At 40.7% G+C, this 20,256-nt stretch overlaps 1 protein-coding gene across 3 annotated transcripts in view; it reads left to right on the top strand.

The window, feature by feature from the left end:
* The first annotated feature begins 936 nt into the window (after positions 1-936).
* CMKLR1 (chemerin chemokine-like receptor 1) overlaps positions 937-20,256 on the top strand; it is a 52,733-nt gene continuing 33,413 nt past the window's right edge. Inside the window, exons 1-2 of one of the 3 annotated variants that reach the window (XM_056536776.1) lie at positions 982-1,070; positions 18,101-18,169. The gene's annotated coding sequence lies outside the window, so the exon portion shown is untranslated. Of the gene's footprint in view, positions 1,071-3,752; positions 3,836-18,100; positions 18,170-20,256 lie in introns of those variants that run through there. The other 2 variants (XM_056536769.1, XM_056536785.1) reach the window with 2 other exon arrangements.

The raw sequence follows: 20,256 nt of genomic DNA, 5'->3' as shown, positions 1-20,256 counted from the left end.
CTGCATGTAATTTGGACCATCAGCTGTAAAACCTGCAAGAAGAGAAACCAAACATATGGGCTGGCCATGTATGTTTTGTACTTGAAGGTACTTTAGGAAGGGTTTGCCAACCCATACCAGTGGCCATTAATGTTTTTTTGGCATCACTCGGGTCCATAGATATCTATAAATACAAATGTACTGTCCATCATTATCGTTCCTTGAATTTAATTCAGAAGATCAGTTTATAATGATAGAAATTCTAAACAATATTTCAACATGCTGGCAAAACCCTTAAAGGGGCATTCCGGCCAAGGACATCTTATCCCCTATCCAAAGGATAGGGGATAAGATGTCTGATCACGGGGGCCCACCGCTGGGACCCCCCACGATCTCCGTGCAGCACCCGCATTCTATGCAGGGCTGCAGCTCCAGACTCAGAAACCTCTGTGTTTCCGGGACTGTAGACGTGATGTCATGCCACACACCCCCATTCATGTCTATGGGAGAGGGCATGACAGCTGTCACGCTCCCTACCATAGACATCAATGGAGGGGGCATGACGGGACGTCACTGGAGCTGCGGCCCCGGATAGTCCCAGCTGCAGTTCCCCCGTAATCAGACATCTTATGCCCTATCCTTTGGAGTCACATAGCACATACATCTCCTAACAGAAAATTGCTAAATATTTTTTTTCTACTCTTATCCTCTTGTTAAACACGGTAAGGCAGGGCCCATCTGTATGCAATGGATATACACTGTATTTCCCTGCATACACGCTGAAATGCAAACATGGTGTTAAAAGAGCCAGATGTCATTTTTCATTCCAAAACATTTTCAGACAACCTACAATGACATTTGTCATTTTTAGTCTACAGAATTCTGTGAATGTAAAAGGGAAATGAAAGTTACCGACTAAACTTTTAATGTTGCCTTTTTTTTTTTCTTTAAGGAAACTACTGCCATTAATAAAACTTCCCGCATTTCTTCAAAACTATCGCACAGAAGTGAACGTGACCCTGTTAATGGAGTAACACTGATTCTGGAGACCAGAGTTTAGAGACAGTGGAAGAAAGTTCACAATAAGAAAGGTAAAAGATCATAATGACTCGTCAGAAACTATTATATTTTGATATCATTTTATTAGCTGTTTGATCAGATTGATCAAAATTTTGGGGCAGATTTACTAATCAAAATTTGCCAAAATTCTGTTTCCCAATTCTGAGCAAGAATTCTAAAGCACATGAGAAACATTTTTAGCTCACATGCCAGACCTTTTGCCACATTTGCTATATACAAACAAAATCTAGTCAAAACTAATCCAGCCAAGAGTTGGTGTAAATCGGAGAAAAGTATTTAGTTTTTGAGATTACCCCCAAATGTTTCAGAGGGTGTGGCAATATGCAAAATTTGACGCATCTTTAAACTATCTTGTCTAAGTTTATGCTTTAATTCGCCATTGACAGGGTTAATAAGTCTGCTCCTTTAGAGTCTTCTCTTAAAAGGTTTATATTTTGTCTGATAGGTTAAACTGAACTACTGTGTTATGTCATCCACTTTCAAATTCAGTTTTTAAGCAATTACTTAACTTGTTTGATGGTTTTTACTCTGGAATATCCTATGCCAACATAGATTATTGTTTGGCTATGTTAACATGATGGGATTTCCGTGCGGAATTCTGCATTAAAATTCCATACGGAGATTCTGCAGTAGCAGATTATGCTGCTCAGTGCACTCTGTAAAATTTCCGCAGCAGATGTTTCTGCTGCAGAAATCCCGATTCCGAAGTCTGCAATAAGAATAAACTTGTCTATTCTTTCTGGGTAGTCTGTACGGAAATGCATCATTGTCTATGAGACGACGCATTTCCGGCCAGTCCTAGCACCTGCATGAAATTTTCCTTGCGGACATTGCCCATGTGAACATAGCCTGCAATCTGCTACAATCTCTTAAGAGCATACTACTGTATACAAAAATAACAAACAGCCACATGTACTGTACTATAGGACTAGTTTTCTTCCTTTTTTGTTAATTATAAAGGTAGTGATTTTTTCGTTTTCTTTTTTGCCTTTTGCTTGCATTTCATCCACTTTGACCCAAAACATATCTTGCTAAAGTATGCAAACTGGCTATTATTATATTAGAAATGGCTGAATTTATAATTGTGTTTGGACATCTTTTTGTGTTGTGAAAAGTTGCATATTTGTCTCAGGTTACATTTTAGATTATGTTTTTGTGACTTTTCAACATCCACACTTTCACAGTTTGTTTCTAAAAAAAAATTGCGTAAGAGGCACAATTTTTGCGCAAAGCTACATCACCCAAGGACTACACTTACAAGCTTGTCTATTTCTCAGACACTTCTATACCTACACTGTGATGGTGTTTTTTCCACTCTTTGTAATGTAGATGTACAATGTTAATAAGGCAGTTATTGCTGTTTTGGGGATTGTAAAGTAAATTAAATAAATAAATTAAAAGGAGCATAACCAAGCGGACAAAGAATCAGTCAGATTTATATCATGCTCAGAGCTCAAGTGTCAAGGAGGTGTTGCTGAGCTACAGCATGCACCCCCCTCCTTCCCCCATTCCACCTTGCTTTGACTGACTGCTGTGCAGTGCTCATTGTTAAATTCAATTAGGATAAGGAAAGGTGTGCATGCTGCAGCCCAGCAACACCTCCTTGACACTTGAGCTTGGAAGGAAAATGTGATTCTATAACTTTGCAAACAGCCATCTGCTAAGAAACAGGTATCATTTGCATTATCTTCCTATGACATGTCAGCCCATCCATGTCTGTAGCTCTGAGCATGATACGGAGCTGATAGATTCCTTTTCAGGTTACTGCACTTTCTTAGGAAGATAATAATGGTTGCTTTAAGTAATAAATGAGATAAGTAAAAAAAAATTGTGAAAGGAAGAGATTGGGAAAGAAAAGGGGAAAATATAAGTGTAGTATTTTTTCCCCATTTTCTCTAGTCTCATCTAGTTAAAATACAATAGTATGCAGTGATTACTGATGGAAATAGATAATTATGTAGTAAGACTGTCTACAACTGCCCATGCACATTAGATTACTGTAATCTGCCCTCTCCCAGCCAACCATCTAATGAGTACAGGGGGGACCTTCTGCCTTTTCCTTGACAGATGATGCTAGGAAGGAGATGGATGCCCAATCTTTTTACGTTCGGGGAGATAGACCACCACCAGAAATGTATTTAGCACTTTATGACATATCTGGTGGTGGACTTAATAATACAGCTGGAAACAGTGAGCACTGATTTCAATAGATACTTATCAAGTATTAGAGTTTCTTCATCATATCAAGTAAGAGTGTTTTATTCACTTTAATACAGACTTCATCACATTTTTTACCTCCACAATTGAATCAAATGTTAGTCATCAACAAAGACCCTGTCAAATTAATTAGCAATATATGCTATGTGGGATGTACAACTTGGGTCTATTTTAAAGGCTATGGACAATGCAGTCATTTTAGTGGGTCAGATACACAGGAGAGTCGGAATGCTATCCAGGGATGAGGCAGAGACGGAGTCAATTACAGGCAAGTGGTCAAGGCAGGGGATAAAGGGTTCAGATCGGGAATCTGGTTACTTATGGACCAGGATAGGTGACGGATGTATTAGGGGTATGCACACTTTAAAGAAATGCACATGGCTGCAGTCAGCCCCTATAGGCCATAACAAGAAGGTGCAGCAGGAGAAGCAGGAAGGCAGCTAGGTAGCAGGGTACAACAAGGATGACAGGAGAAATGGCAGCATGCCATCTGGGATGAACAGAGATCTGTGGCAGTAAGCAAGAGAGCTGCCTGCCGGCATTACAATATTGCTTTGGGGTGAGTTGGGTATTCTTTTTCACATGTTATGCCCATTGATAGGTTTGTTGCTATTTTGATGCGTTAGTAATCCTATTTCAGTGTACTTATAGAATTTTCTTTTGGTATTCGTCCTCTTATGTATGTTAGAATTTAGTGATGATGTATGACAGTGATATGTTAAAATCTGTTGTAATGATCATTCCATAGGCCCATGGCCTATTCTTTTATAATTGATTATTTTTATGGCTTTTCATTTATCACGTTTATGGTGATTTAAGCAAGTTAAGCAATTATTTTTAATTAAATCAAAGCAGTACCACCAGCTGCCTCCATGAAAACAGCATGTGTCCTACCAGCACTTGTGTAGAGGAAAAGTAACAGAAGTACCGTACACACGCTCTCTATTACATTTTAGATAAGGAAATTAACTTCATGAATAAGCATGAATAAGATACTTTATACAAAAAAAAAAAAAAACAGTGAACAGAAGTCATACCATTTGGACAGTTATAGCTTACAGTGTTTACATGAAAATTGATGTAGGGAAGGTCTTAAAGAAGTCAGTTTTTATTTTCTGCATTTAAAGGGGTTGTGTGCTGTCCTGCAGTTCGGAGCTCCGCTCACAGCGTCCGGAAGTTAATTACTCCGAACGCTGTGTGCAGGCTTCCGTGTTTGTGGTCGCCGGGCGTGAGGTCACGCCCGGCCCCTTCGTGACGTCTCGCCCGCCCCCTCGTGATGTCACGCCCTCCCCCTCTACCAAAGTCTATGGGAAGGGGGTGTGACAGTGGTCGCACCCCCTTCCCATAGACTTTCGTTGAGAGGGCGGGTGAGACGTCACGAGGGGGCTGGCGAGACGTCACGAAGTGGCCGGGCGTGACGTCACGCCCGGTGGCCGCGAACACGGAAGCCTGCACACAGCTTTCGGAGAAATAAACTTACGGACGCTGTGAGCGGAGCTCCGAATTGCAGGGCAGCGCACAACCCCTTTAAGTCAATAGGCAAAGGAAGAAATGCCACCCAATGACATGAACACTGAACTAACAGACTGCATGCTGTTCCCAACTTGACCTCAGCTGAGGTATGTGCTGTCCACGACAACATGGCAACCATGCAGGACTGGTAGAAAAAATTTAACAGTCAGCATACAATATATTGTAGTTATCCAATGCACTGGTTGGCAGTTGTACTTTTTGTGTGCTGAGATAGATAAGAAGTCCAGGCATTCCGATATACTGGTATGTGCACAGTGTTTATTTAAGCGTAAGGCAAAGACAGATGGATGCTGCAAGCATTGCGGCCTCAGTTTGTGTCAGGGCCGTAACATGTGCAGCGTTCATCTGTCATTGCCTTTTATGTATATACACACTGTGCATACTTCAATATGGACTTCTTATCTATCCCAAGATTGCTCTTATTTATGTACCGGCTGTGACCGTTTGTATCATGTGTGCTGTGTTTGATGCAAATTCTGCTACACAGTCTCCACTTCTGAATTTCTCAGTGAAGAAGATATTGTGTCACCCCTAACTAACTGAGAAGGTACTAGTCCTTCAAGTTAGTTACAATATTAGTTTGTTTCAGAATAACCATTAGAATTAGAAAAACCTACCCATTAAAGGGTTATTCCCATCTCCATAACCGTTTTTCAAATTGTAGGGCATATAAATTAATATACTTTGGTAAATATATACAGTGCTCCTCTTTGCCCCTTGTTTACTGCTCATTGGGACAAAGAGGTTACAGACCACCTCTTAACTCTGGAAGCAGTGGCTGGGCTGCTGCTAATGTCACATACTCCCTATTTGTACATAGCAGGGTCGGACTGGGATCCCACACATACACACAGGCTTCCCTGCTAGCTTATCTGACAAGAGCCTTAGCTGTATGCAAACATAATCACTGATACTTCAAACACAAGCTCTACTGCTTGTGTGAAAGCTGTACTCTGTCAGTGAGTCATGCAAAGTGCTAGTAGCTTGCACACAACAAGAAAATCTTGTGCCTGAAATGTCAATCACAGAACAAGAGCCTATCTAAAAACAGGAAGTGAGAGGAGGTTCCACTCTGATCATAGCTGAAAGGGTTACATGAGAAAACCCCTTTAACTGAAAAGGGCTGCAATAGTATTCTGCACAGTGGGTGCATTATTTTATAGACAGCACAACCTGGCACTAGCCGGCATTCTCGCTGTTCATCTTTATACCTTTTCTCTTTACTTATAGTGAACATTGAATCACATGTATATGATTATAATGCATAATACATGTGTCTCTTATTATCTGCTTTCCTTTGGGTTGTCCACACCAGTTTCTGCATTACTTTCATCTATGTATTGGTTTTTACTTTTTCATTAAGCCTTCAATGATTTACTTGTTTTATTTCAATTTTCATAAACTATTTAAAACAATATCTATTGCTTTTTTTCAGCCATGTATTAAGCAGCCTCTGTATAATAAAATTGCATTTCATGAGTTATAAAATATGCAAGTGTTATAATTCTGCTTCTTATTGAAAATGGAAAAAAATGTAATTTAAATAGGCTGAACAACTGGAGCTGCCTATAAATTGTTTACCTGGGAGAAAGTCTCTGATCCATGCAGCTATTCTTTATTATTGCTGTTATTAAATTGTTCATTTGTATAGCGCTTGGTAAAGCCATTGTAAAATCTCTGTTCTATTCCTCTTCTCAAGTCTACCAAAAAATCTGATCTGTGATTTTTTTTCTACTGGAATAAAGGGGTATATTGCTCCCAACTCAAACTATTAGGGAATATGGACATCATTAAGGAGAACCCGTAGTGTTAATCCGGCCCACTCATATATTACATGGATGACCATTCGACCATTTGACATATATGCCTCCCAGCTGGGGCTTCCTTCCGTATTGACGGTTGGTTTCTGAAGCTGGACCCACAGTGATCAGCTGATTTCTAGGCCTGCTTCAACATAAAACGGGCTCGTTATGAGAAAACCTATATTGCTTTCAGCTCAAATTAGTGCAATGTTCCATCAATTAATCTATATATTTACGGTTATGTCCCAACAATACAACTCCTTTTCATATGCCATAAAAGTGCATGTGGATATCTTTAACCCCTTAAGGACCAAGGCCATTTTCACCTTAAGGACCAGGCCAATTTTATTTTTGCGTTTTTGTTTTTTCCTCCTCCTTCTAAAATCCATAACTCTTTTATATTTCCATCTACAGACCCATATAAGGGCTTGTTTTTTGCATGACCAATTGTACTTTGTAATGAAACCTGAGGATCTCTTTTTTAATCCTTTTTGTGTGTGAATTAATATGAAATAATAAAAAAACATTTTCTTAATATATGGTAAATTTAGGGAACTAGTGGATCACCACGGTGATCTTTTGGTATATTGTAATGAAACCTCTCATTTTACCATAAAATGTACAGCAAACCCTAACTTTTTTTAGGGAGGAAATTTAAATGAAAATTACAATTTTGCACATTTTGGAAGGTTTTGTTTTCACACTGTACACTTTACGGTAAAAATGACATGTGTTCTTTATTCTGTGGGTCAATACGATTAAAATGATACCCATGGCTAGAGGTGTTTTATATTTTTGTACCGCTTAAAAAAAATCTAAAACTTTTTGTACAAAATGAGTAATTTAAAATCGCCCTAATTTGACCACCTATAACTTTTTCATTTTTCCGTATATAGGGTGGCAGGAGGGCTAATTTTTTGCGCCGTAATCTGTACTTTTCATCGCTACCACATTTGCATATATAAAACTTTTAGATAATTTTTTATAAAATTTTTTGAATAAAATGTGAAAAAAGCAGCATTTTTGGCCTTTTTTTTTTTTTTTTTTTTTTTTTACGTTTACAGCATTCACTGTACGGGATCATGAAGATTATATTTTGATAGTTGACATTTATGCACATGGCTATACCAAATATGTTTATTTTTTTTAAATTACGCTTTTTGCAGGTAAAATGGGAAAAACTGACAATTTTTCTTTTTATTGGGGGAGGGCATTTTTCCAATTTTTTTTCACTTTTTATTTTTACATTTTGACCTTTTTTTTTTTTTTACACTTTTTATGTCCCCATAGGGGACTATCTATAACAATCATTTGATTGCTAATACTGTTCAGTGCTATGCATAGGACATAGCACCGATCAGTATTATCGGTGATCTTCTGCTCTGGTCTGCTCGATCTCAGACCAGAGCAGAAGACCCCGGGAGACGGCCGGAGCCAGGTGAGGAGACCTCTGGCCACCATGCTGGATGATCGGATCGCCGTGGCAACGATGCGGGCGATCCGATCATCCATTCAAAGTACCACACTGCCGCAGATGCCGTGATCTGTATTGATCACAGCATCTGAGGGGATAATGGCGGACATCCGCACTATTGTGAATGTCAGCCATTATGGCTGGTCCCTGGCTGCTGCTAGCAGGCGGAACCATGTTGTATATGACGCAAACACCCTTCCAATGCTCGCGATCATACACAGGACGTGAATGTACGTCCTGGTGCGTGAAGTACCGCCAAACCAGGACGTACATTTGCGCCCGTGGTCATTAAGGGGTTAAAGGGAATCTGTCAGCTTTAATGATCTTCCAGCTATCAGGGCAAGGAGAATCATGATACCTTTTATATATCTGACTGTGCTTTAATAACATGGAAAAATTATTTTATTCTCTGGTGCCACATGTCATCAGCTGGAAGCTGAGCCCTGTTCACAAATCTAACACCTGCAAACGACTTTGCACAGTGAAAGGAACAAGATATGAGAACAAGATTTGGCTTATAGGTATCGCTCCATGAAAAATATATTACTTATCCAAAAAATTGTTACAGATTGTTTTTTTTTTGGGGGGGGGGGGGCGGGGGGTTAGTGTAGCATTTGGTGTATGACAAAATAATTAGGCTTAAACTAATTTTGATTCAGCTAGAGGAGCCTTAAATATATCATTTATAACTGCAACTGGTGTTTTCTATCCTTTTTATTGTTCTATTAGATTAAATAAAAGGGGATTGCATTAGGGCAAGGGGATTGGACCCAAGGACTTAGGGTAATTAGGATTTTTTTTATAGTTTATGGTGGATTCACATTACAATTTTGACATCCAACTAGTTAATCTGATTTGTTACCTAAAAACTGTCTACATTCATATTTCTAGTAATATCCATCTGAATGTTTTCTATCAGATTTTTAGTTGGGTGAAAAATCAGGGTCGACCATGATTTTGTAATTTGATTTAGTCGTATCAGATTTTCATAACATTAATGTCTAAGTGAATCGCATTGAATCATGTTACTGAACAATTCCATTACTTTAATTTCACACACTTGTTTGCTTACACATACGTAGTAGCTTTGTGTAAAATCAGACTCATAAAACTAGCCCAGAATTTAAAAAAAATAAATGAAATAGACAAAGTTGTGCAAAAATAAGTCAGAGATCTGATTTTAGTCATCCGTACTTTTGATCAGATTTTTTAATCTGGCTATGGGATGTAAAATTATGATGTGAACCTAACCTTCCAATTTTTTTTTTTAAATCATTGTTTGTGTTATTCTTACTTTTTTTTATTTATTACAATGTGTCCCTTAGAATAGGCAAAAGGGTGAATCATTAGTAAGACCTGTTGCCTTCCATAACTGGGGTCCTGCGATCAATAACATCTGCATGAAGTAAAATGGCTTCCTACAATATCTGAACCTATCACATAAGAAATGTATGTTGTGGGCCTCACTGGGGCCAGGCAATGATGTGAACAGTGACAAGCTCCACACAGCATTATGGAATATGTTATGGTTACATTACACTATTTCCACTATAATAGAATTGTTATAGTATCCCCAGATAACCCTCAAATAGCCCTGGCAAAGTGACAATGTCACCATCAGGACTGTGCTGGGATCACTTAGCTCACTATTACATGGGACAATTATTGTCTGAATAGGCTGATAATCACTCTGTTCACAGGGCTCATTAAAGGGGAGAAAAGCCGGGAAGAAATCCTTGCTCATTGGGCAAACAATGAGGATCTGACCTGTGTAATGTGGCCAATGAGTGAGAGATGTAAAGAGCCGCACAAAAAAAAAGCAATCGTCTGTGTGGCCTTGGCTGCCCGATACTGGGCTGTGCAATAGGCCGGGTAAACACAAACGCCAATCTAAAAGATCTGTACTCATATTGGACAGCAGTCATGCTAATACAGCCCTTAGACCCAATATCACGGTCCCAGGGGTACTCCAGTGGAAAAACATTATTTTTTAATCAACTGGTGTCAGAAAGTTAAACAGATTTGTAAATTACTTCTATTTATAAATCTTAATCATTCCCGTACTTCCAGGAAGTTCTTTTCTTTTAGAATTTCTTTTTCATCTGACCACAGTGCTCTCTGAGAGTTCCTGACAGAGGTGTCGGCAGAGAGCACTGTGGTCAGACTGAAAATAAATTTAAAAAGAAAAATAACCTCCTGTGGAGCATACAGCAGCTGATACGTACTGGAAGAATTAAGATTTTTTTATAGAAGTAATTCACAATAAAAAAGTTTTTGCCTGGAATACCCCCTTTAACTTTCTGGCATCAGTTGATTTAAAAAAAAAAATCCACTAGAGTACCCCTTTAAAAGTTGTTAAGGAAATTAGTTGTTTGTCTAATAGAAGTAGTGGGAGTTTTATAACATGCCTGTCAGTCGTCAGCCACAACCCCATCCTCGGTCAGGCGAAACGTCGTCCCGCCTCCTCCCTCACACCAATTGCTGTCATCCTTCAGCCACAACTCCCTCATCTGAAAGTCCCTCATCCAAAACGCCGTCATGCCTCAGACGATTCTTCCTCAGTAGCAACTTCTTGCAGCATAGCAGCAGAGCCAACGCTGCACAGCACTGTATAGCAGAGCTGACATTGAAAAGCATGTACAGCAGAACCCGTATAGCAGAGAGCTGACACTGACTTGGCTCTGCTACACGGCAGGAAGGTTTTTTGTCTGAGGGATGACGGAGTTTTGGATGAGAGACTTTAGGATGACAAAGGAGGGAGTTGTGGATAACGCCTCACGGAGATTGGTCCGAGGGAAGAGGCAGGACGCTGTTTTGCCTGACAGACGACAGAGGTACGACTGACTATGTCCTAAAATGGACACCGTAATGGGGGACATTTATCAAGGGATTTAGAGCTCTTTTTTTGCTTACAAAAGTTGCACAAAAAGTCGCATAAGCATCGCCCGATCTCGCTCCTGAATTTAGATCTTAAGCTCTGGGCTAAACTCCCTTAAAAAACTCCTGCCCCACCTCATTGGTGAAGAAGAGGTAGGCTTTGTCCCAGGAAGGGAGGGACATACTAATACAGAGAAGCTCCTCACTGCGATGTCACATGCCCAGTCATCCAACTCACCACTGGTCCTTCTCGGCATTGATGCCGGGAAGGCATTCGACAGAGTAGACTGGCACTTTATGGTTGCTACACTGAAAAAATTCCAATTCCCAGACACCTTTATTTCTGCTATTATGTCGCTGTACTCGTCTCCCTCTGCTTCTCTCTTGGTTAATGAGTCCATCTCTCCTCCCTTCCGTATCACGAACGGCTCCAGACAGGGCTGCCCCCTTTCCCCTACTCTATTTATATTGGTGATGGAGACCCTACTTCAAAAAGTGCGTCAATCAACTTCTATTAAAGGGCATCAGACTCCTTGGGAAGACTTGAGGGTATTGGCCTTTGCAGATGATCTCCTGTTCCTCCTGTCGAGCCCCCTAGAGAGCCTTCCTCCCCTAGTCCACCCTCTGAGTTTGGGGCGATCTCAAACTTTAAAGTGAATGTGTCGAAATCAGAGTTACTCAACATCTCCCTCCCTGCCCCTGCTTCTGCCGAGCTCCGAGATAGCTCTGGCTTTAGATGGTCCACGACACACCTCAAATACCTGGGAGTGAATATTATTCCCAAGATGGGAAGCCTTTATAAGGCAAACTTTGATCTCCTCCTCGCTGAAACCGAATCCATCTTGAAGGAATACGATATCGCCCTAATCTCATGGCTGGGCAGAAGGAATGTTCTGCAATGCTATATAATCCCCAAGATCACCTACAAGTTCACCATGCTGCCTATTCTATTGCCGAGCAAATTCTTCACCTCCATCAAATCACTCTTCTCTAAATACCTATGAAAGCAAAAGAGACCTAGAATGTCACACTCTGTGCTCACACGCCTGCGGACGGAGGGGGGCATTGGCCTGCCAGATGTCCGCCGGCTTTATGATGAAATACAACGTAAGCGTTGGACACGCTTGGTACGCCCAACATATGGTCCGAGAGAAACTCAATGGGCTCATGCTATCTATAACGGAGATCTACTTAGAGATCATTGGTTACCATCATCTAGGGGCTGGCGACGCAATAACTCAAATTACCTCTTCCTGTATGGTGGCGCCTCCTCATCTTGGTTGCATCTTTCACCTCTACTCTCCCCTTCCATTTCCCCTCAACTCCCTTTGCACTTTATACCTGTGGCCGTGAACATGCTCTCTCCCACGATCACTTCAATGTGGTTTCGATTATCGAAATTACCAGTTATGCATTTCCTTTCTGATGGTGGGATCCCATCTGACGATGCTCTACGAATGATGTTGCCCGAGGTTACTTCATCCTTCTTACATCTTCACCATGTTAAAAGCTGTTGTGTAGCTTTTGCTCCCGAATTCCTCCCATTGAGGGGTTTAACCGATTTTGAAAACTCTTTGGTAGCCTCCTGTGACAAGCCCTGGAAACTATCAAAGATCAGATCCGCCTGTAGGTCGGCACAGCCTAGGTGGAAACCGAACTACATTACCTCATGGGAGGCAGAGCTGAATCAACCTTTCACAGAACTGGAGGTTGACCGTATTCTCTCTGCCTAGCATGGCCAGTCTAGATGCGTAAGGTTACAAGAAACTCATTTTAAAGTGCAATCACGCTGGTATAAGGTCCCCGAATTCTTACATGCGCATGGTCTGTCCCCCTCTAACAAATGCAGGCGATGCCTTACACATATTGGTTCACACTCCCCCATATGGTGGCACTGCCCCTAATTGCACCATTTTGGCTGGAGGTGGAGTCTGTTATCAATTCTATAGTGGAGACTCCCATACAACTTTGGCTGGGTTCACACTATGTTTTTGCCATACTGTTTTCAATCCGTTTTTCTAAAGATAACCATATGGCAAAAAAACGGATGGAACAGTATGGAAAAAAGTAAACCGTATGAATTTTTAAACAGTATACTGTTTTTAAAAGTGCATACAGTTCCGTCAGTTTTTATGAAAAAAAAAAAACATACGTTTTTGAAAATGTTGTCCATTTATAATGGGAGGGGTCTTGGGTGGGGACTTTAGGATTCAAATGCGCATGTGCAAAGTAAAAACGTATACGTTTTCCCGTATGGAACCGTATACATGTGCGTTTCCCATTGACGTCCATGTTAAAAAAAAAACTTATGCGGTTGCAGTACGGTTTTTAAACCGGAGTCAAAACCGTGGTTGACCACGATTTTGTCTCCGGTTTAAAAACCGTACTGCAACCGCATACGTTTTTTTTTTAACATGGACGTCAATGGGAAACGCATATGTATACGGTTCCATACGGGAAAAACGTATACGTTTTTACTTTGCACATGCGCATTTGAATCCTAAAGTGTGGAAGACAAGCGGGTGGGGGGGGGGGCTGTAAAGCAGTGTCCCCATCATTAGGGGTGAGGTTAGCGGGGAGAAAGTATGACAGAGCCCGGGCAGCTGCAGAGTGATGCCAGCCAGGGCTCCTTTTGACATACCACAGCGCTGAAGAGTTTTTCTATCTCCTACTGTAATTTCATATTTCCCGCTGGGTCCCGTGATTGGCCCGGACCAAGCAGCCAATCACCGAACCCGGCGGGAATTTGATATTACAGTGAGGGATTAAAAAGCTATGTGGCGGTGTGGTATGACACCTATCATAGCTCTCCCCCTTTCTCCCTGGCTTTTCTCCCCCTTTCTCCCCGGCATTTTAAAAAAATTAAATTTTACCTTACCTGGCTGCGTTCCGGCAGGCTCAGGTTCAGGCTGCGGGTCTTCCGGGACTGCGATGCCTGTAAAGCATTGAAAGCATGCCGAGTGATGATCCCTGCCGGCTCCTCTTCTGCGTCGTGTAAGGGACATCATTCCCTGCAGCCGAAGTGGGTGAAAGTGGCCATAGTGCCGGTTACATCCCTTACGCTGCGTAGAAGAGGAGCCGGCAGGGATTGTCACTCGGCATGCTTTCAATGCTTTACAGGAATTGCAGTTCCGAAAGACCCGCAGCCTGAACCTTAGCCTGCCAGAGCGTGGCTGGGTGAGGTAAAATAAAATGTAAAAAATAAAAAGCCGTTGCGAAAGAGCAAGAAAAGCCGGAGCTCCTGCACATCTCCAGGCCCGGCTGCTGGAGTCCCGGGCGGCTGCAGTGTTATGTCAGCCCAGGCTACCTTTGCTACGGCACCGCAGAGTTTACTGTAATTTCAAATTTGCCACTGGGTTCCGTGTCATGGGACCCGGCGGAAAATAGGAAATTACAGGGATTTTCTTATCGACCCCAGCCAGGGAGCGGAGCCCATTACTGCCCACTTCCCTGGCTTGCTTGCCACCCACCGCACTGCACGATTACAACTTCCAGCATGCCCTTACTGTGAGGACATGCTGGGAGTTGTAGTCCTGCAGCGGGGGCAGTTGACAGGCTTGTCACTCGCCAGCACCCCACAACTACAACTTCTGGCATGTCCTTAATATAAGGGCATGCTGGGAGTTATAGTTGTGCGGTGTGGGCAAGTGACAAGCTGGTTACCTGTCCCTGCCACATAATTACAGCTCCTTACTGTAAGGGCATGCTGGGAGTTGTAGTCCTGCAGCGGGAGGCAGGTGACAAGCTTGTCACTCGCCCGCACATCTCACCCACTGCACGACTACAACTCCCAGCTTGTCCTTACTGTAAGGGCATGCTAGGAGTTGTAGTTGTTCAGCGCAGGAGATGTGCGGGCGAGTGACAATACATGTATTAATCTATTTTTCATGTTTGTTTTTCTTCCCATTTCCGATCCGTGAATCCTATGGACTCCTTTGGATTCGGTGGACTACATCTATGACCAGCATTTTTTCTTTGTTTAATGTTCATAATATGTATAATGAGGGATTGTGGGGGAGTGTGTTTTTGGAATAAATTTTTTTTAAACATGTTGTGTTTTATTTGTTTACTTGACAGGCTTAGTAGTGGAAGCTGTCTAATAGATGGAGTCCATTACTAAGCTGGGTTAGCATTAGCCACATAAACAGCTAGCGCGAACCCCCAATTATTACCCTGGTACCCAATGCCACAGGGTGCCGGGTAGAGCCGTTACCAACAGGCCAGGAGCATCAAAAATGTCAGTAACAGGCTGGCGTTATTTAAGCTGGGGAGGGCCAGTAACAATGGTCCTCGCCCACCCTGGTAACGTCAGGCTGTTGATTCTTGGTTGGTTTTTGGCTGAGAATAAAAATAGGGGGAACTCTATGAGTTTTTTTATATTTAATTATTATTAAATTATTAATAGTTCCCCCTATTTTTATTGTTACCGGCCCTCCCCAGCCTAAATAACGCCAGCCTGTTACTGCCTAGGCCCAGGAGCGCCATTTTTATGCTCTGGGCCTGTTGGTAATTGCTTTTCCCGGCACCCCTGTTGCGGTGGGTACTGGGGTAATAATTGGGGGTTAGCGCTAGCTGTTTTTGTGGCTAATGCTAAGCCCCAGCTTAGTAATGGACTCTGTCTATAAGAAGGCTTCCACTACTAAGCTTGTCAAGTAAATAAAAAAAACACAACACATTTAAGCACGTTGGAATTTTATTCCAAAAAACCACTCCTCCACAAGCCCTCGTTAACCATTTTATTAACATTAAAGGGGTAGTCCGGTGGACAAGTTAATATTTTTAATCAGCTGGTGCCAGAAAGTTAAACAGATTTGTAAATTAACAAAAAGAAAAATAGCCAGCACAACTACGTAATACACGGGTGCACACTGCTGTGGCAAATACAGGGTATACAAAAATAGAAGGTTGCAGCAGCACACTTGGTCAAAAAATGGAGGCTCTTAGCGCACTTTTTGATCAGAACGTGTCCCCCCCCCATCCACCACGCGGAGGTGGCCTCATTTCGGATGGGACCCTAACACACATTCTGAGCCTAACACTCATAACACTCACCTCTGCTAGGCATATAGCCTCTGACTGGGTGACATGCTGGATCCATTATCAATTTAAATTTAAAATACCTCCTGAGTAAAAGGGGAGGGGTTCACGGCTACAGAGGGTGCCATTCCCCTAAGTTGCACAAAAAAAAACAAAAATAGCCAGCACAACTACCTAATACATGGGTGCACGCTGCTGTGGCAAATACAAAGGGGAATGGCACCCTCTGTAGCCGTGCATCCCTCCCCTTTTTCACAGGGGAGGGGTGCACGGCTACAAGGGGGGGGGGAGTGGTTAAAAAATGTAATAAACATATATATATAAATATATATCACATTTTTTCAAAGCTGTAAGTGTTGTTCTGAAGTCATTTATTGTTTTTTGCTTATGTGTGCTATAAAAATGGTATTCAAAAGTGATTTACTGGTTTTTGCTTATGTAAGCCAAATTTATGAACCCCCTGTGATAGTATAATAAATGTGTCATACATAAGCAAAACTAAAGCAAAAAAGAAAATGCCTACAGAATGTGCTTACCAAAGCAATTAAGATAAATGTCCCCGTAAAAGACTAGCAAGTACTCATGAGCTCGTATTCACAAGCAATCTAAAGTTCTTTACAGAACAGTGATATAACCCTTAGGGGCGATTTCATCACAATGTAATAATTTATGAATGAACAGTACATTGATCTTTCTAGTGATCTTTTTAACCATGACCAGAAGGCATCCTCTTTGTCTAGAGGAAAGAAGGTTTCTCCATCATCACAGACCGGGATTTTTTTACTGTGAGATTATAGAAATCTCCGCCACATGATGTGATGTCTGACTCAATAAACAAGTTCAATGGGGCCCTGGATGTTTTTCTGGAAAAAAAATATAATATAACAGGTTATAAATACTAGATTTATGAGGAAAGAACGTTGATCCACAGATTAATTCTGATCGCCATATTGGAGTCGGGAAGGAATTTTTCTCTGTCATGGGGCAAATGGCATGGGCCTTATGCCTTCCTCTGGATCAACAAAGTTTGGTTTTAGGTTAAATTTGATAGACCCTTTTCTTGTGTCATTTTTGTCTCAAACATATAGCAACCAATCATTAAACTGATCTGTATTAGGTTGCTATATAATTCTGGGCAAGCGTGTTGTAGTACTTTCATTTCGTGCACAAAAAATCTCAATTACACAAGTCTACACCAAAAACGACACAATTTGTTGAGGATTTGCCACCGCAGAATTATTTGCAGTAATGTCGCGAACATTTCACTTCCATCTGAAAGCATCTTGATACTGTACTATGCAAGTAAACAGTGATGTTTTGAAAACTGTGAGGGATTGATAAAGAAAGTATATTGGGAAATTGCTAAACTTTTCATTATACAAAAAGAAACATTTATTAGCTGATACAATAATACCTATTTTGTCTCTTGTTCAGTATCTGTTAAACTGCAAGTGTTCTGGGCTGTTCATTTCTATGAAAATACATTGAGCGGAAGTTTTGTGGTTGGAAATGGCTTTAAGATGAAAAAAAGAAAAACACTAAAGAACTGAGAATGAAAATGCAACACATCACTACATACTAGTAGATGACAGTAGATATAAGAGTTTTACCCTGAATGATATCTCAGCATACACATTGCATTGGCCCTCTCAGCACCAGCAATCTAAATCAGATTTTATAGATATCTTTTTTATTGAGATTTATATTGATTTTTACGTTCCACTTTTTTACTTTTGATTTTAAATATAATGTAGATTTAATGTTGATGTTTAAGATGACCTGCTTTAGCAATGTTGTGCAAGCTTCAAAACTCCAGCGTTTTGTAGCTACAGGAAATACAGGGTATAAATCACAGCTTCCTTTTACTATGAAAGGAATACATTTTTAGTTTTTTTAGGTTATCTTTATATATATATATATATACACACACGTCAATATGTATTGCATCATTCTGTTGAATTTATGTGTCCGCAATTTTTATTTTACAATGTGTTGACATTTACAGTATGATCTAAGCATTTCTATTATTATGCCTTTCTGAAATTCATTTTGCTCCTGATATTTGCAAATAAATAAAACTTAAAAAATGTCATTCTTACAGATCTTCCAGATGTGAAGCTACTTAACTTATGTAGAAAAAGAAGCTGTCATCTGTATTTGCTGCTAAGAGGTGAAGAGACAGTTAAATATCTGTTAGGGTATAAAACAAATTGAACAAATTATGAAGTAGATGGTAGTTTTTCCACTTATATTTTCTTTTTATTTCTCAGCCAAGTGTAAAGGTGGTGGTGCCTAGCTGCTTAAGTGCCACAGCCTGCCACGTCTCCTCCCTTGAACCTTACTTCTCAGTCCCTCTTTAACTGATGCACCGGGCTCTGTTTGTCAATCAAGGAGGGACTGGGAGGTAAGGTCAAGTGAGGAGGTTTCCCAGGCTGTGAAACTTGAGCAGATACGCACCTCCTTGACATTGACTTATAAATAAAAGGGCTATTTTAAAAGTTTGGCAACCACAGCTCCAGGAAAGGTTAAGTTAACCTTATACTCATTATATCAATATACTTTTTCATAACAACTATTCAATGGTATCTGCAGCTCTTAACAGAAAATACAGCTGACAGATTCTCTTTAAAATAATTACCTGGGGAGGCCTTGCTGATGCAATATTACTACCTTGTGACATAAAACTGTATTCCACAATCTCCCTTAGGAGCAAAGTTTGGATGTCCCTCATCCAGTTTTAAGCCTCCTACATAACTGTTTCTGTTTCATTTAGTGACTGTGTCTTAAAACCTACCTAGGAAAATGATTAACTACCTGTATTAACTCCTTGAGGATGCAGCCAAATTGTGCCTTAAAGGACAACTGTAGTGGTACCGTTTTACATATGCTCGTGCCCGGGCCTCAAAAATAAACAAAATAAACTCATACATACCTTCCTACGATCCCCCGTTGGCCTGACACAGGCCTCATGGTCCGGCAGTGCTGACGTCATTCCACTTCCTGGGGATGGGGACACAGCAGAGCCATCGGCGTATCACCGGCCGTAGCGATGTCCCGCCCCTGCTGGTGATAGGCTGAGCTGATTGTCATGTAAGGAGCTCTAGCCGGCTTCTTACATGACATTTGGCTCAGCCTATCACCAGCCGGGGCGGGACATCGCTACGACCGGTGATACGCCGACGGTTCTGCGGCGTCCCCATCCCCAGGAAGTGGAATGACATCAGCACTGCCGGATCATGAGGCCTGTGCCGAACCAACAGGGGCTCGTAGGAAGGTATGTGTGAGTTTATTTTGTTTATTTTTGAGGCCCGGGCATGGGCATATGTAAAACTGTACCACTACAGTTGTCTACAGAAAATTTATATTTTTACTTTTTCGTTTAATTTTTACTTTTTTGTTTTTTCCTCCTCGCCTTCAAAAAATCATAACTCTTTTATATTTTCATCCACAGACTAGTATGAGGGCTTGTTTTTTTGCACGATCAGTTGTCCTTTGTAATGCCATCACTCACTTTACCATAAAATGTATGGTGCAACCAAAAAAATACTATTTGTGTGGTGAAATTAAACAGAAAACCACAATTTTGCCAATTTTGGAAGGTTTTGTTTTCACGCCGTACAATTTACGGTAAAAATGACATGTGTTCTTTATTCTTGGGGTCAATACGATTAAAATGTTACCAATGATAATATACCTTTCTATTACTGTTGTGCTTAAAAAAAATCGCAAACTTTTAAATCAAATTAGTACGTTTAAAATCCCCCTATTTTGAAGACTTATAACTTTTTCATGTTTCCATATAAGCGGCGGTATGAGGGCTCATATTTTGCGCCGTGAGCTGTACTATTTATTGATACCAGATTTGCTTATATAGAACTTTTAATCCATATTTTATTTTATTTTTTTTGAATAAAATGTTATTAAAAAAAGCATCTATTTTTTTATTTTTATGTTCATTAACATTTTACTTTAATATTTAAGATATTTACGCATGCGGCAATACCAAATATGTATATAAAATATTTTTTTAACACTTATTGGGGGTGAAACAGGGAAAATTGGACAATTTGTTTTTATTGGGGGAGGGGGTTTTTCACATTTTTTTTACTTTATTTTTTTACTTTTTTTAATTTAATTTTAAAACTTTAATAGTCCCCATAGAGGACTATTTATAGCAATCACTCGATTGCTAATACTGTTCAGTGCTATGTACAGGACACAGCACTGATCAGCATTGTTGGTCATCTTCTGCTCTGG

The sequence above is a fragment of the Hyla sarda genome, chromosome 1, assembly GCF_029499605.1.
Source record: "Hyla sarda isolate aHylSar1 chromosome 1, aHylSar1.hap1, whole genome shotgun sequence".
In the NCBI taxonomy this organism is placed as follows: domain Eukaryota; kingdom Metazoa; phylum Chordata; class Amphibia; order Anura; family Hylidae; genus Hyla; species Hyla sarda.
The sequence above is the reverse complement of the archived record's forward strand: the minus strand, read 5'-3'. Positions and strand labels throughout refer to the sequence as shown.